The sequence below is a fragment of the Chinchilla lanigera genome, unplaced genomic scaffold, assembly GCF_000276665.1.
Source record: "Chinchilla lanigera isolate Chin_1 unplaced genomic scaffold, ChiLan1.0 scaffold00032, whole genome shotgun sequence".
Taxonomy (NCBI): Eukaryota; Metazoa; Chordata; class Mammalia; order Rodentia; family Chinchillidae; genus Chinchilla; species Chinchilla lanigera.
In genome coordinates, this window is record NW_004955433.1 from 3635216 (window position 1) to 3652363 (window position 17148).

Genomic DNA, 17148 nt, shown 5'->3' on the forward strand with positions numbered 1-17148 from the left:
GCGGGCTCAAATGGGAGCTATGGCTCTAGTCTATGCTTTTAACCATGATGCTAGTTCATGGTCATACAACTAATTAATAGCAAACCCAGATATTACATGAAATAAATTAAACTCAATCTAGTGAGAATATGATAAAAACCAAATGAGAAATTGAATAAACAACTGGCCCATTTTATTCTTCCCCACAACCACCTCCCCACTTGCTTTTAAACTACTATGTACCAGCTGCTGGGTCCATTTTTAGATTTTAAGAAAAGTCCATCTGCCAAGATGTTTAGATTTCAGTCTGTAACTCTTGAGCTTTTTGGACTTATTATCATATAGTCTCCTTATGGTTTCACCCTATACTTGGACAACATAAATATAAAGAAGAATCTAGTTGTGAAAACCAGACTTAATCAACCAATGTTTATGGACAGTAAATACTGATTTTCCTAAATCAATGATTAGGAAAGAAATAGAAGTTTATATATACATTGCTAAATAAGAGTATGAAAAATGTACATTCAGTTGATGTTTGGCAGTTTGCAAAGGGAAATATTTATGAACATGTCTAAATGCAAACCTGTAACCATTTTATGTTAAAATAGATGTTATTTAATCTTGGAAATTTCTAATATTTACTAGGAAGGAGCCCCATCTTTTATTTGTATCTGGTGGGTATATTCAAATCCTTCTTTGTTGTCCTTTTACCTAGTTTGTTTTCCTTCCTCCCTTCCTCTTTTCCTTCCCTTTCTTCCTTCCTTCCCCTTCTCCCTCTCTTCCCTTCCCTTTCTTTCCTTCCTCCCTTCTTTCCTTCCCTTCCTCCTTCCCTTCTACCTTCCTTCTTTCCCTTCTTCCTTCTCTCCTTCCTTCCTTTCTTCCTTATTTTCTTCCCTCTTTTCCTTCCATCCCTCTTTCCCTTCTTTTTCTTTCTTGTTCTGAAATTAAGCCCAGGACCTTCCATAAGCTAGGCAAGCACCCGACCACTGAGTAGACCCCCAGGCCCATTACCAATTTTCTTACAAGAAAATCAACATATTTACTATTCCTAATGAAGCAAAATTTTAAATTCAGATTATCTGTAAGCATTTCAGTATATTTTAAAAATGAAGCTGAAAAATTATGACCCACAATTTTCTCAGAATACAGTTTGCTAATTTTTGCTTGTTTTTTTCAGCTAGATTCTAAACTCAAAGAAAAAGCTCCTCGTTGATTATGTTATATAGTTTATTCCTTACCCCTTTCCTCACACCATACTGTAATGATTTCGGTGATGTACATATAACAGGTGCTTACTGCACATTGGGATTATTTTTTAAACAGTGGAAGACCTCAGAAAGAATAAACCAGATACAATTTGAAACAGGTTTGAACGTAAAACAAACATCTGCTTCTAGGCAAACAGTGCTCCACTATAAAAAATTAGAGATTTCACTGCCTCTCTACTCTTGCTGAAGGGACTCTAAGGTGCAATGAAAGGAAGAGGTGAGGTTGGAATTTGCTTTCTGGCTGCATGCTTTGCCTTCCAAGCACTGACTGAGCCGCAGCATAAGGTGTGAAATTAGGACAAATGTTCCAGTCCTAGAAAATGAGCATTTTAACTCCATCCTGTTCAGGAGATCTACTTTAGGAGCACAGCCTTCAGGAAGGACTGAGGACAGAGGGATGCCTGGGTTTCTAAACAGAGACACAAAACTGCATGATCTTTGACAATGAAAGCTGAAACACCTACGGACATACAGTAGCTTTAAGGATGATACAACACAATCTAGAGTTTCATTTCAGCACAGGAGGGGCCTGTATGTGACAAAAATAAAACCTCTCAGGACTTTTTTAACCCAAAACATAAAATCCCCAATGTTTAACAGTGAGAATCTGTATTACTCCAGTTTTTCAGGTTTCCTAGATAAATTCAAAATTTTGCTGGATTGAGAAACAGTCGGCCCAGTCAGAAAAGGTGGACGGGCAAACAAGAGAGAGAAGGGCTGAAATGCTAGACATTCTATGAGCAGTAACAATAATCTTCAATTGCAAAAGATCTTTCTTGTTCAATCAAAAGGGACAGCTTAGAAAAACTAGACAGCCAAGGATATAGCATTATGCTTCTCATAATATTTTCCATCTCCATCATTACTAAAGTAATGCAGAACAGATTGAATTACAACCATGAACACTTTTTGATTTAATAAAAATATATAATTTAGTCTTCTGATTCCAGAGTTCCATACCTCTGAGAGATAACATGTCCTTAAATAACTGGATTAGAGGAAGCCTCTAGTTGCTTGTAGTCAGTCTTGAACTGAACCAATATTAATAGATGCAACCTTAAAAGTCACATTTAAAATATATGCCATTTATTTTCTTGCTACTTGCGATGTCTTTCCCTCAGCATTCAGCTAGAAAAAAACTCCTTCTGCAATTAGATCATTTAATGTAGGAATGGCTAAATTAATTCATGTTCCATGTAGAAATAACTAACTTATACTGAACCCTTTATCATGTAGCAGAAACTCTTTTAAGTGCCTTATTTTAACTCATTTAGACTTTGCAATAATGCTCTGGGGAATGCTACCAAGAATCCTCATTTTAAAGATAAGAAAACTACGGAACAGAGAAGTGAAGCTACTTATCCAGTATTACACAGCTTATGAACTGTGAAGAAAAGCTTCAGCCTCAGGAAGTCATCCTTTTAACCAATAAGCCATTCCTTGAGAGAGGAAAATGATTTGTTTGTCTTTGTAGTTTTACCCCATACCCAGTGCCTAGTACTGAGGAGACAGACTCACAGTCTTTGATACAGAACATTTATCAAACTTTGGAATGTACTCCTCTCCATTTTCCTCTCTGTAGCCAGATCCATATCTTTCTTATCTGGCTGAGAGTTCACTGATTTTCCCATTCAACCTTCTCTTTTGTTTGTTTGGGTTTTTCATATTTTGATTAATTTTCTGGTACATTTTAGATGTACATAATGATCACATTCATCGGAGGGAGTCTGTACCTGTACATGATACATCTTGGTTTTCTTTTTTCCCCATTCCCCTGCCCTCCCTTCAGCCCCTTACCCTCCTTATTTACAAAAGCTTTGTTTCTATTTTCACAACTTTCCACTGACACTAATTTCAAGTATTGTTTTGGATTTTTCATTTCATTTCCTTGCTAAAACTCATCACTTCTGAGCTCTGTGTCTTGCATTCAAGGCTGTCTATGCTTACTCCTAGCCTATTTGAGTTCTCATGGCCCATAGCTCTGTATGTGCACTCAGCATGTCAAGCTGAACTACTACTGCTGTCACAGAATGCAATATGGTTTAATGTTTATCCTCAACCATAGACTATGGAATATTTTCCTTAGCATTCGTTGCTCCTGAGATTCACCCTCCCATCCATCAATGATTAAGACTACTGATTCTTTAAGGTGTACATCAAATGTCAGCACTTATAAGAACATTCTCCACTTATATCACTTACCTGTACCCCCTCCCTCTTTTGAACTCAAATAGTACTTAAACACATGCTGCTTTATGTTAAATGCCTTTGTCATTTCCATCTTCTTACACTCTAAACCTCTTAAGACCAAGGCTTACATATTACTCACCTTTTAAAAAATTGACAGTGGAATACACTAGAAAATCCACGGATTTTCCTTCAGATTATCACTAATTATTCAGCATCTGTCTTTTTTATGGGGCCTATTTTGAGGAAATTTGCTTTCAAATCATCATGAAACTTTAGAGCAGGTAGAAACTGTCACAATGACTTTGTTTTCCTGCTGTGTTTCACCAATAAGAAAGTGGCGATGTGGAATACTTGGTGCTTTCTGAGTGCTAGTGTCTGTCTTCACGCTGCTCTGACCAACACTGAACACTTTGCTTTCCATAATGCTGCTTCACTACATTTCTGAAAGATAGAGAAATTGGTAATAAGAGGACAAAGGACCTTGGAAGTTTCCAGATGACCTCAGGCTATCTTTTCACAGATCCTTCAGCAATTTGTGCAGCAGAGAAACTAAAAGGGCTGCTGAAAGTATTAAGGCCTCAATATTGTAACTATGTCTTGACTTTTTAATTAATTGATGGTTTTTTAGAGACCAGCTATAAAATCACTTCTTTATGTTAAATCTTGACTTGCACTTTAATTTTATTGATATCTGTTATGTATCAATCGACACTTGCCCTTATCTACCATAAACACACAATCAAAAACCTAAAAACTGTCAGAAATGTTGAGTACATATTATTTCCCATTTTATGGATAAAGAATCTTAAAGGAAGTAAATCTTTCAGTATTATGATTGCAAGCTTATCAGGGATATAGCCTGGAGGGTAGATCAGAATAAGGAACGTTTTGCTTCCTCCAGTGATGATAGTTTTAACCTCTTGATGTGACTCTGAAACATCTTAGAGACAATTTTGTTAGCAATGAAGCCTGCAAATGACAAGGACTAATGTCGGAAGTCAGTGCTGTAGAACCAGCCACCGCTGCTAATGAGCCATGGCCTGCCCTGGTTCAGCTTGGTTTCCTCACTCATTTTCAGGTGATGTCATGCTTTAACATGTCCAGACATATGACTAGTGGCCACCTGCTGTACCAGTGAGACATCGATGCCAAGTGGAATGGGTCCTCCTGGGCACTGAAAAAGTAGAGCTATTTTGAGAAGTTGTAGTGATGACACGGAATGATATGGAAAAATTTCTTCTTCTGAAGGGTGCAGGCAGGTGATATTTTTCAAAGATGGTGGACACAATTCATGCCCATATTTGTATGTGAGAAGAGAAAATAGCTACAGGGGGAGCATGACAATGAAATTTGGTTTTATATTTGCCATATAACATATTCAACATATGTTTCAGTCTATAAAGCTTTTGTTGGGGTGGGGTAGAGCTACTTCAAATTAAAGTCCCGACTTCTCAAATTGATGTTCAAAAGCTGGGCGTGGTGGTGCATGCCTGTAATCCCAGCACTCGGGAGGCTGACACAGGAGGATTGTACAGCCTGGGCTACAAAGTGAGCTCAAGGCCAGCTTGAACCTCATAGCAGGACCCTGCCTGAAAAAGACAAAAAAAAAAAAAAAAAAAATAAAAAAACTGATGTTCAAGGTGCCTTTACAATCTGGCCCTCTTATCCTGCCACTGCTGCTACTTCTTCCCTTTAAATCTCACCTGTTCCAGCCCATCCAAGCTACTATGGTTGCAAAAGTCTGGTTCATCAAAAATTTAAAAATAGTATTATGTGTCCACAGTATGTTTGGAAATTTTCTAAGAACTGTTGAAGAAAGGAAGAGGAAAAGGCACTGGTTCTGTCTTTAAATGATTGGAAATCCAATGGGAAATAAGCATATACATTGATATTATCTTAGTCTCTTTTTGTTGCTATAACAAAATACCTGAGTCTGGGTAATTTATGATGAAAAGACTTATTTTGGCTTTTGTTCCTGGAAGCTGAGAAGTCCAAGGTTAAGGAGCTGCATCTGATGAGGTCCTCATGCTTCAAATTATGGTGGAACGTGGAAGGGCAAAGGGGTATGTACAAAATATCAAAACACAAGGGTTTGCTTTACTTTATAACAGCCCATTATCAGGGTAAATAATCCAGTTTCCAGAAAACTCAGTCACACGTGAAAAACATTGGTCTATTCCTAAAATCTCCACCCCTGTGATTCTGACACCTTTCATGAGGTATTACTTTCACCTATTGCCACACTGAGGCATTTGAACATTTGAACTTTAGTAGGACACATTCAAGCTATAGCAAATATAAGGTAGGTTGGGGAGTAGAGAAGACAAAGTAAACTGGTGTTATGTGGGGAAATGAGGAATGTTTAAGTACATATTTGTAATGTATCTGGAGTCTCTAAAACGTTTTAAGTAGGGAATGAATGATCAGAACTTCGGGTGGGCATTATAAAGAATAAGTTGGAAAGGCAGATATTAAAATGAGGGGTACCCTCATTTAAGAATATTGTTATAGAAGTTTAGGTTGTATATGAGATGGCCTGAAAAGTATGGGATAAATTCCAAAACACTGCAATAATAAATGTCATTATATCCCACTGGTTAAGCATGTAAACTAGAGTCAGGCTTGGGTTTACACCCTATCTCTGGCATTTATTAGCTTTATCACCATAAATGAATTAATAAAGTGATCTATGCATCAGCATTCTCATCTACAGAGTTGATTTTATCTTGGCACCTGATCAGAAATATGTTTTAGTTTATATGTAATAATCCTTATGCTTGACATAGAGTAAGCATTAAATAAATGTTTAATGTTATTATGGATGAGTTTTAAGGAAGATGGCTGAAAAAGCTGGTCATAATAACCCCCCAATTTATTTATGTTTCTTTCCACTTACCTTTCTGCTTTGATGAATGAAATCTGCCCAACTCCATGGCATTTCCATTATGAAGAGTTTCTTAAATACCCTGTGCACCACGATCTCCCCTTCCTGATTCCTAAAATACTGATTATCTGTACTTTCACAGATGACACTTATATACCCTATGCTGTTAAAATATTTTCCTTTTTCTTTTATTTTAATTGCTTTATAAATTCTAAGGTAGTGGCACTCTTTTTTATGTTGCTTCATGTCTACCATAACACCTGGCACATTTGGTCATGATAAAAATGTACTGACTAAATTTTTTACTTTCTCAGTAAATGGTACTAAATGTTTTTACTTTCTCAGTGCTGAGACACAATACTCAACACCATGACTTAAAAGAGAAGACTGATTTGCTCAGCTTTACTTCTATGTTTGGCTGGCTCCAAGGCAGAGGCACCATGGTGGAGGGGCATGGCAGAGGAAAAGCTGCTCAGTTCGTGGCTATGTCCTGTCTGTAAGCATTCAAATAAATTGTAGTGTAGGTTAGGCAGAGGAAGCAATTTCACTTCAGCTTATTTCTTGGTGCTAGCATCCTCTTCTAGATCCTGAGCTTGAAGTCTTGCAGAAGTTAATAAACTAAAAATCCTTCTGGACATGGCGGTGACAAACGATGGTGCCACTGGAAAGGTCATAAATCTCCTGCACGGGTGCTGGGGTCCTAGCCAACTGGGGATTGATGTGAAGTCTACTTCATAACTCATGATTAATATTTGAATTTGATTCAACTCTGTAGGGCAAAGATACTTTTTTCAACAGTAGCTAATTTTCTTTTTTTTTTTTTTGGCTTTTTTCCAGTACCGGGAATCGAATTCACAACTTTGTGCTTGCCCGGCAGGCACTGTGCTGTTGAGCTAAATCCCCAGCCCCAACAGTAGCTAATTTTCATTCCACAATTTACTGTATTCTAAAATAAGAGGATCAAAATTATTTTGTCTGGAATAGAAGGTAGTATTTCTTGAAGGAAATCTGAATGTCTTTGAGAAACGGCAGATGCTTCTGTAATAGAACTAGAGAAAAATAAGATTGAGCTAATTTCCTTTTACTCTATTGAGTTAGTTTATTTTGGCCTTGTATTAGTAAAGCTATGTATGTAATTTTATAAAACATATGGAATTTGCTGAGAGTATATATGTGCATGTGGGCTACAAGGGCATCAGAAGAATTCTGCTGTGAAGTGTGCACATTTGATATAGATTGGTACCCTATGTAGAATAGGATGTTTTAAAATTATATTGTACCTGTCCACTTTTAATAACTTCAGTCATGAATTTTTCATAAAGATCTAAAACTTTCTCTTCTAAAGATCTAAATCTTCTCTTTTTTTATTGTTCCCAAACGCATTGAATTCCTATTCTTTAAAAGTACTCCTAGAATTCCTACATAACAAAATTGTTGCTTGAAGAAAATACCATGGACTTATCCCTGTCCAGTGTGGGCTGCAGATGAAAAAGCTACAAAACAACCAAAATGGCAGTAGGCAAAATGAGGAAAGGCATTCAGATTTACAATGTTCTCCCAAACTCTCAGACATTCAGAAGCGGGGCTTTGGGAAGGTGTTTGGATCCTGGGAGGGCGATACTCATCCGTGGATTAACATATCAATGTATTCATGACTGTCAGGAAGTGGGGCCTTTTTGAAGGGGGCGTTGCCTAGAGGCACTGCCTGAAAGGTTACGTCTCTTTTCTCTGCTCTTGCCTTCCCTCTCTGCTTCATGGCATCGTGACGTGGGCAGTTTTCCTTCCAGTCTCTTCCACCATCCTGGTTCTGCCTTGAAGCCAGCCAACCATGGAAAGACTGCAACTGTGAGCCAGAATACACCTCTGCCCGGAGTGATGTGTGCCGGCACCGGGAACGTGACTAAGACATGACCCGAAATCACAGACTCTAAGTGTGTTTTCTACAAAACGTTCAACTGCTGCGTAAAACAGTCTCATTTTAATTGTGTCACTGCAGTTTGAGGTTATATGCGTATATAATGTATGTATCTTTATTGGGTAGTTAGTGTGTCATTTGTATTCTATATGTATATATCATGTATATTTCCTATACCACATTTATAGCAGTAACTGTCCCCATTTATGTAACTTTCACGTAACATCACTTAAAGAAGAAACTGCTAACCTGCCACTTGATCTTTCTGTCCTTCTTACAAAATGGAGCATGTAGCAGTATGGATATCCACCTTCAGCCACAACAGAGAGGAACAATTTTCCGGAATCAAAGAGTAACAAGACAGCTGTAGGAAAGAGCTTCTCTTCCAGCCCGAAATGCTCATCCCTGGGTTATTACCTAAGAAAGAACTAAAGCTTCTGTTTGTGTATTTATTTTTTTTTTAGCCATTGAATTTTAGGATCTTTTTACTATAGGTGCTTCAAACCCACCCAAAGCAATATATTTGCCATCTTGCCCTTTTCATGCATCATTTTCATTCTTACTTGCACATGCCTTTTATTCCTGCTCTCTCAAAGCTTTCTTCCATATAGACCTTCTAACAGAAGTCATATTTCTAAAAAGCATGCAAAACATACCCGAGAGGGAAAGAATCTATACACGAGGTAAAATTTTAGGTTCATTTTTACTTCTGACAGTGATCATTGGAAAAAATATCGCAAATCATTTTTACTTTGTAAAAACCCTATTTTCAGATTTGAGTCTAAAATTTCGCGACCTCTGTCAATCACAGTGATGATGATCCTGGTGACAGGCAGTGAGTTAGGATTCAATACAGAGAGAAATGAGAAAAAGAGCAGAGCCCATTTAGAAGAAGCTTGCTTTTATCCCTGCTTGTGAAGACACGAAGCTCCTTGCAGCAGACGCACTGTAATCTGATAGGAAACAAAACAAAACAAGCAAAACAAAACACACATGGATAACCTAAGTCATAAGTTCCACCATTGTTTTTTTGACAAAATGTAAGTGGTACTCTTTTGTCTGGAATAATGGATGCTATCTCTCTTTCACACTCTGTATAGGTTTACAAGTTGGTGGAACTAAGTTGGCAGATTTGCATAGGGACAAAAAAGCCTTCTAAGAACTTTTTCACTTTAAGGATCAAAAGTGACAATCTAGGTCAGATTGTCTCTGACCTAGATGGCCAGATGGAGACAGAAATCTCTAGACCCTTTCTGACCTTTCATCTTTATATCATGCTTTTGTTTTTAACATAATTGTTCCATTGTTAAAACAAAACAAACAAACAGCCTTCCTTTTTAGCTATTTGGTTTTACCTTGGTTTTTGGTTTACCTTTGGTTTTCACTTTACCAATTTGTTACAAGGACATGTAAAGGGAGACAATATTTGGGAAAGGATCATTATCTTTAACTGTCATCTTGAATAAGGATCTCAAACTTGGTCTGTTTTCCTCATTTTCTCGGAGTACTGAAAGAACCGAATGGCTTAACACAGTAATCCTTGAAACTCTAGTATCCCTAGCTTCTACAGTTCCCACAGTAACTGGCATGTTGCTGCTCTGTTTGATACCACCTTCCAAATCAATTAGCAGATACTACTTATGTGCCTGCTTCTTCAAAGTTGAGCCATTGATAAAAACAGATGTTTCTATGAGAAATGTACTTTCTCGCTTGCTTTATGCAGCTCTGGCAGGCCTTTTTCTGGACATGTCACGTTGTATTCTTCTTAACAGAGAAGATGTGATGGAAAAATATCCACAGCCAAAGTTAGTCAATTACAGGAACACTGACTTCCACATGGAATCACCGAAAAGCAGGGTGTCTTACACTATGCGTCTGAATTTTGCCTGTGCAAGGTACACGTGACTTAATTTTGAGCATCGCTACCTTCATTTCCTTGTTTACTTTTAAACGAGAAAGGAAGGGGCTGGGGATTTAGCTCAGTGGCAAAGCACCTGCCCGGCAAGTGCAAGGTCACAAGTTCGATTGCCGGTACCGGAAAAAACCCAATAATAATAATAATAATAATAATAATAAACTAGAAAGGGAACTGTACTGTATTAGTTTGCTGGCTCTACAGTAACAAAGCACCACAACCCATGTGGCTTAAGCAAGAGAAATCGTCTCCCACTTCTGGATGCTAAAAGTCTGAGAGAGATTGGGGCATCGGAGAGATGGTTTGGCTTAGAGATGGCCGCTTTCCCCTGCAGCTTCACACCCTATTCGCTTTCCCTAGGTATCAGCGTCCTAGTTTTCTCTTCTTGAGGGGAGACCACTTACATCAGATAAGAGCCCATCCAAACGGTCTCTTTTTAATTAATCACTTCTTTTACGACTCCCCATCTCCAAACACAGTCACATTCTATGATACTGGGGGTCAGAACTGCAGCACGTGAATTTTAGAGGGGAAATAACTCAGCTTGTAACATGGGCCATGCCTATTGCTTTTATTTTTCCATAACAGTATTCTAAAACTGACATTCCCTGTCTTTCTTATACTTTAAAAAGTAACAGAACATATTTAATACCATGTAACATCTACATAGGTAAGGATAAATCACGTTGGCATTTTAATTTCCTCTCTAGAAACCTTGTTTCCATGTACAAGTGCTGAAGGGTCTGGGAGACTTTTTCATTATTGCTCTCCTTATGAAAACAGCTGTTCAATGAACATGGCATATTTTGTTACCTCATCAAGAAGCAGAGGAAGATTATGCTGTGATCAACTTTTGTCTGGCTATCGTCAATGCTTTTCTGATTGTTTGAACCCAGCGATTGATTTAACAGATCTAATCCAGGGCACTTACTCATCCCTGATATTTGCCAACTCAAACTTCACGTTATTTATGTAAATGATGCTTTATATGCCTTCCATGCAGATAAATCCAAGTTGACAGGACTGTTTAGGAGATGACTGTGCTCTCAATTGGGACTACAGTCGCAACATTTACCTATATCAACTTTCATGGTGACTTCACTGGCAAACTGGGAGCTTTGGAGGATAAGATGAGATATGATTATGAGACTCTATCTTCTGCCCTGAAGGTAATATTTTGACATTTCAGAGGACTATACAGCTAGTCAGTTGTTGGAACACAAACAAAACAGTATTGGTTTTGTTTTGCAGTTATTAGAAGATCAAAAGGTTATGTGTGATTTTTGGTTTGAAAATGATGGAGTGACAACTATGATTTCCCCCTCTCCTTTGTAAAAAATCATTCAAAATTGAAAAAAGAATGAAAAATAAAGTAATATAAACTTGATCTCTTGTACAACTGAAAGATACAAAAAAACCTCAAAACAGTAACGAAGTAGGAAAAAGTATATGGTACATATGACTGGTTCAATAATAAGGAATAAATAATTTTCCACAGTTAATTTTAATTATAATAGGCCAGGACTCTCTAAGGAAGAAATTCTATTTTATTGATATATTTCTAAAGCAGTCCATTAAAAAAGACTAGATTTACAATGGGCAGGGCATCTGCACTCTGTACTGGAAATACCCTATTCAGGTTTCTGTATGTGCAAATAATATAGAATGTTCTAATTTCTAATTTGATAACTTTCCCCAATGTAATCCCCGTGGATATGAAATTATACAGGGGAGACACCAAGACAATTATTTTACGAGGGACAACTAGTGATCTTTCAGGCCCTAAAACCTTTTAAAAGATAAAAGGAAGAAAAAGAAAAAACCCTACTTAATATATGCTTGCAAAACAATTGCAGTCATTTTCCTGGCTGAGACTAAATTATTGTGCATTATAGCGTGCATTTCTATGATAAGTAGATTACTACAGATCATTTCAAGAGGAGGTAGAAGGAAGATTGCACTAACATTAGCTTCTCTGGTATTTGAAGGCTGTAAATTTCGTTACATGATAGATGCAAAGATGGAAGACAGATGGATAGAGGAAAAGACAGAATCAGATACTGCATGAGTTAGTGCTGCAAGCCTGTGCTTCAGGGCTGTCTCATTACCACCAGACTAGCAAGCATCAATGTCCGCACACCCCCGCTCCCTCCCCCTGAAACGTACCGATTTATATGAAAATTAAGATTACAAATTAAAGCCTGGCTATCCTGGAGTTTTCCAGTTCATCAGCCATCCAATAAAAATGATGTCAAGCCTGTATGCATAATTCCCAGAAGATTACTTCGTCCTTACAGCTAAGCCCTGTCCCTGATATGAAAGATCTCTATCCACTTTTATTGAAATAAAGAACTAACATCATAATCCCAATATTGAGGTATAATCTTTATTATCTCCTGGCCCCCTTGAGGGTCTCCCAATCTATATTACTTCAGATTTGGTTCAGTTATAATCCTTATGTATTTACTTTTACTGAGATAGGATTAAAATTTTTTTAAAAGCTCCAAAAAATCCTTATCATCTCATATTCAGTTTCAGTTCACCAACAATCAGCTAAAGTGGTGGTCGGAGGGTTTTTTTTAAAGTGGTTCTTATAGAGTCCAAGCTTGAAAAGGCATTAATTGGTCCCCTGAGTGCCCCCATTTCATTATATGAATTATTTCCAATTCAACTTGGCTTGTGAAATCAAGGCATCATCTTTTCCTGTTTATTAAAAAACGGGCAGGGTCCACAGCATGGGAAAAGTTATAGAATCACTGTAACTTTTTTCTATTACAAGTTTTGACTCACACCTACAGTTAATTACTAGTAAACCACATCGCCCGACCTGTCTTCACCCAGAGCCTTCATGGCCTCTGGCTATGCCCTGGGCACTTAACTACCAAACTAGTCATTAATGCCAGCCAACATGATTTCTTGGAGACTATGGCTTTTTAAAAAAAAAAAAAAAAAAAAGCAGAGGATCAAATGGCATTTTAATTATTTTTTCCATTCAAAAACATAAACATCTATCAAAAACATATTGCACTGTAGTATGTGATACACATTATGTATGATTTTAGTGTATTTCTAGCATGAAAGCTGAGTTTTCAGTGTTCAGGATTATATTCATAATCATCATGCTTTCTTATTTAAAATGAACTCTTTGCTATTATATTAGGAAAATGGTGAAAACTTCATACCATCTGAAGAGGAATCAGAATATTTTTGCTATTGTAGTTACTTGTGCTTCTTATTTTTACTTTGCACACAAGGATATGTCAGGGAAACACTGGGCTTTTAGATTTGAAAAACAGAAGAGAAATAGAAGTGCCTAACTATTGGCATAAAACTTCACTGAAATGTTTTCTTTTAAAATACTATTGATGGACTGAAAACTCTTGTTCTACCATTATTGATGGACAGTGGAGTTTAGGATTATTTTTATTGGTCTAGTAGTCCTCATCTGTGAAGTCTTTCTTTTCTTCATGTCTTTATTTGTGGTCTTGCTATTTCCTGGACACATTCCAAGACGACCCAGAAGAGGACAGAGGGGAGACAGGCAGTTAGGAAGTCTGTGATGACTGGGTCATATTTTGACTAAAATGAAACTGAGTCATAAAACCCTGTATTGCAATAATTAGCCTTATTAAAATGTATACTTATAACTACAAGGGAAGTAGCTGCACTACTATTTTTATATACCTAATACTTTCTAGATATTGGCTTAATTAACAGATTTTATTAAATCTTCATAACAACTCTCTACTCTTTATGGCAACCTTACAATTATTCCTATTTTATGGATATGGAAATTGAGACTTTAAATTGCTGAAGATATGGGAGAACAAAGAAGAAAGTATCAGAGGAAAGACATTGAAAGTTTCAAGTCTTCGAACAGCATTGTTTACATAGTACTCCGTTTGCTCATAGTTAGGAAATGCTTCCTTCCTTTGAAAACTGTGGCCTGACATGACATATCACCTCATGAACTCCCAATTCAGATCTTTCAAAAAGTGGGTTAAGAATAATGATGAGGTTTATCTTAACAATCAGACTTATTTGAATTAAATATAGATATTCTTTATAGGTGCCCCATAACATTGTTTATAGGAGCAAGTCTAGCAGTTACTAATAATTTAGTATGAATTTAAAATACTTTGCTTATTATCAGTTATGATAGAAATATTATTGATAATTATAGGAAAGAGGGACCAAAGGAGACAGGAACCAGGAAGTGTTATAAAAGCACTGACTATTCTGAAGCATTGTAGGTTTAGCCAGGAGTGTACAGTTGTAAGCCACAGAAAGTAATAGAATATTGGGTATCACAGTTGAATCAAGAATTCATTTATGCCCCTGGCTTAGCTGAGCCTTATCTGACATAAGACAATGTGTACCATGTCCTGAAAAAGGTTTATTATTTATAAAGCTTTGAATTCTCAGGGATAAGCCATGAATTACAGGGTGATTCTAAAAGCTTTACACTCTAAGATAAGCCACTATTACAGTTTTTCCTTATTAAAGACAGAAACTTCTGTTTTTTTAGTAAATTAACTCAAATGTTTTCTACCAAAATTTATGTAAACTATGGCTTTATTGTTGAAATAAAATTCCTAGTGATAAAAATCTGCACTGTTTTGATAATGAACAGAGGATTCAATGCAGATTTTATAAAAAATCATTGACTTTTTAACAGCTAATTATTCCCCCATTATATACTCCCTTTTCATTTGATTTTGTCACTCTGAATTGAGATTTCTAGCATCACTAACAAATGACTATTTCAGTTTATTTCCTGGTGTTCCTTTTAACCTGCCAAAGTTAGCTGTGCTAAGACTGTCATATTACTAAAGCAAGGTATATGCAATTACTTGAATATCGCCAAAGCAGATGCCTCAGTACATAACTAGATGAAGCCCAGAGTAAGTTTAACCACTACGCTACTTCACCACTGATTAACTCCGTTAACTTAATACAGCTGAGGTAAAGGTACTACTCAATTATGCCACACAAAAGTTGTGGTGCTTATACCTTAGATGCTTTCTGTATTTAAAGTAACCCACTTCCCATCACCCTAAGTATATGGAAGAGAATAAAATCAAAGAACATGTATGGAATGTTGAAAATTGTATCATAGATGTTTGTTTTTGCATGGATATACACACAGATATGGTTTTTGTTTGTTTTTCACTCCTGGGAATTGAACCCATGGCCTTTGAATTCGGCTACATCTCCAGCCCTTCTTTACTTTGAAACAGGGTCTCAGTCACCACATTGATCAGGCTGGACTTCAAATTTTGATCCTCCTGCCTCAGCCTTTCAGAGTGCAGGGATTACAGGTGGTAATAATTCTAAAGGACTGAGATTCTATGTCTCACATTCCATGGTACACTTCCCTAGAAAGACTCGCCCAGGGGCACTTATATGGTGATGTTTTCCTCGCCTTTCCTTCACACTAATCTGTCTGCCATTCCACAAAGGAAAGGTTCTCATCCACCAGGAAATTTAAACTGAGCACAGTGTCCCAGGATGCAATACTGTCCTGGATGTCAAAGGAACAAGTAACAACAACTGTTTCCTACAAGCTTCCTACACAATTTTTCAAAATTCTTTATATTATTCAATGGTCAACTTTAATATGAGCGTTTAGGATATAGAGAACAAGAGATAAAAAACTTTTAATAAACCCTCTTTTCCTTTTAAATGAACATAGAGTTGATTTATACATTGATAATGTCCTTCCTTCATTCAGATCTCATCCCCGAAAATATGCACATACATGTATGTATTTGTGGAAGACATAATTATTGTTTTATGATAAATTGCTGGATTTTTTTCCCCCTACATCACCAGGAAGGAAAAAGAAAATGATCACTGGTATTTTGCACCAGTTTAAATTTGTGGACAAAACCTCTGATGCAAAAAATGTCAGCAATAACAGTACATGTCTTTTAACAAATTACAATGCAGTTTTCTTATACTACTTCATTACACATTAACCCAAGGACATGGGAGTTATTTTTGTCTCTGTAAGTGAGAAAATTGATGTGCCAGTGCATATCCAGGTGGTAATAAGCCAAACTAGGACTAAAATTTAAGCCACTGGGCTCTGAGATCTGTGATTTCCCACTTTATTAAACCGTCTCATGAAAATCGCTCAACTTGGGAAGAGCTGTGTTCTCTAGGAAAGCTTTTATAATATGCATTGGAGGTGATGACCCCATTCTAAAAGTGGAAAATCTATCTTAATTTTGGTTAGAGAAGCAATATATGTATGATTTATAATGAAAGGATTTTTTTTCACAACTTCACAAAATGTAATTCCTATGCCCACATAAAGAAACATGGGTTTAAATAACCCTTCAAGTGCACCTCAAGGAGATTATCTGTGTCTTTCAAGATTTCAAAGCATTTACGTCCAGGGAAAAGAAGGGCTTTGATAAGTTATTCAGTCTACTTCACTGGCTTTTAGCTAGGTACTGTGTTAATAAATGTAAAAAACCTCACAATTCCCAACTGGTGAACAAAGAACTTAGCACATACAAGAGGAACGTATATGGTCCTAGACATGTCAGGTGTCTGCTTCCTAACAGGACACTGCAAAATTTGACTTTTCTGTTCTGGAAACAAATGAGGAAAATTTCACAGTGTGATTTATGTGTGAGTGTTCTCAATCTATGGGTGTGTTCTATACACCACCAAGGCCAAGGTCCTTCTCTATATTTGGCTTGAAAAGTAAGGATTTGGGGAGTATTAATGACACCCCCATCCCAAAAAAGACACACATGATAAAATCACATTTATGTAAAATGTGTAATCATATATCAAATGTTCACACTTACATAAAATTGTTTTAAATTTTAGCAGTTTTGGTTTGTAGAGCGTTCCCATACAACTCCTCAATCTTCCCCATGTTTTATAAGAAAAATGTTGTATCACCTGAGTCTTGCCTTTTTTTGAATCACTTTACATCCGGCAGTACTGTCAATGGGAAAAGCTCTCATTAAATTAT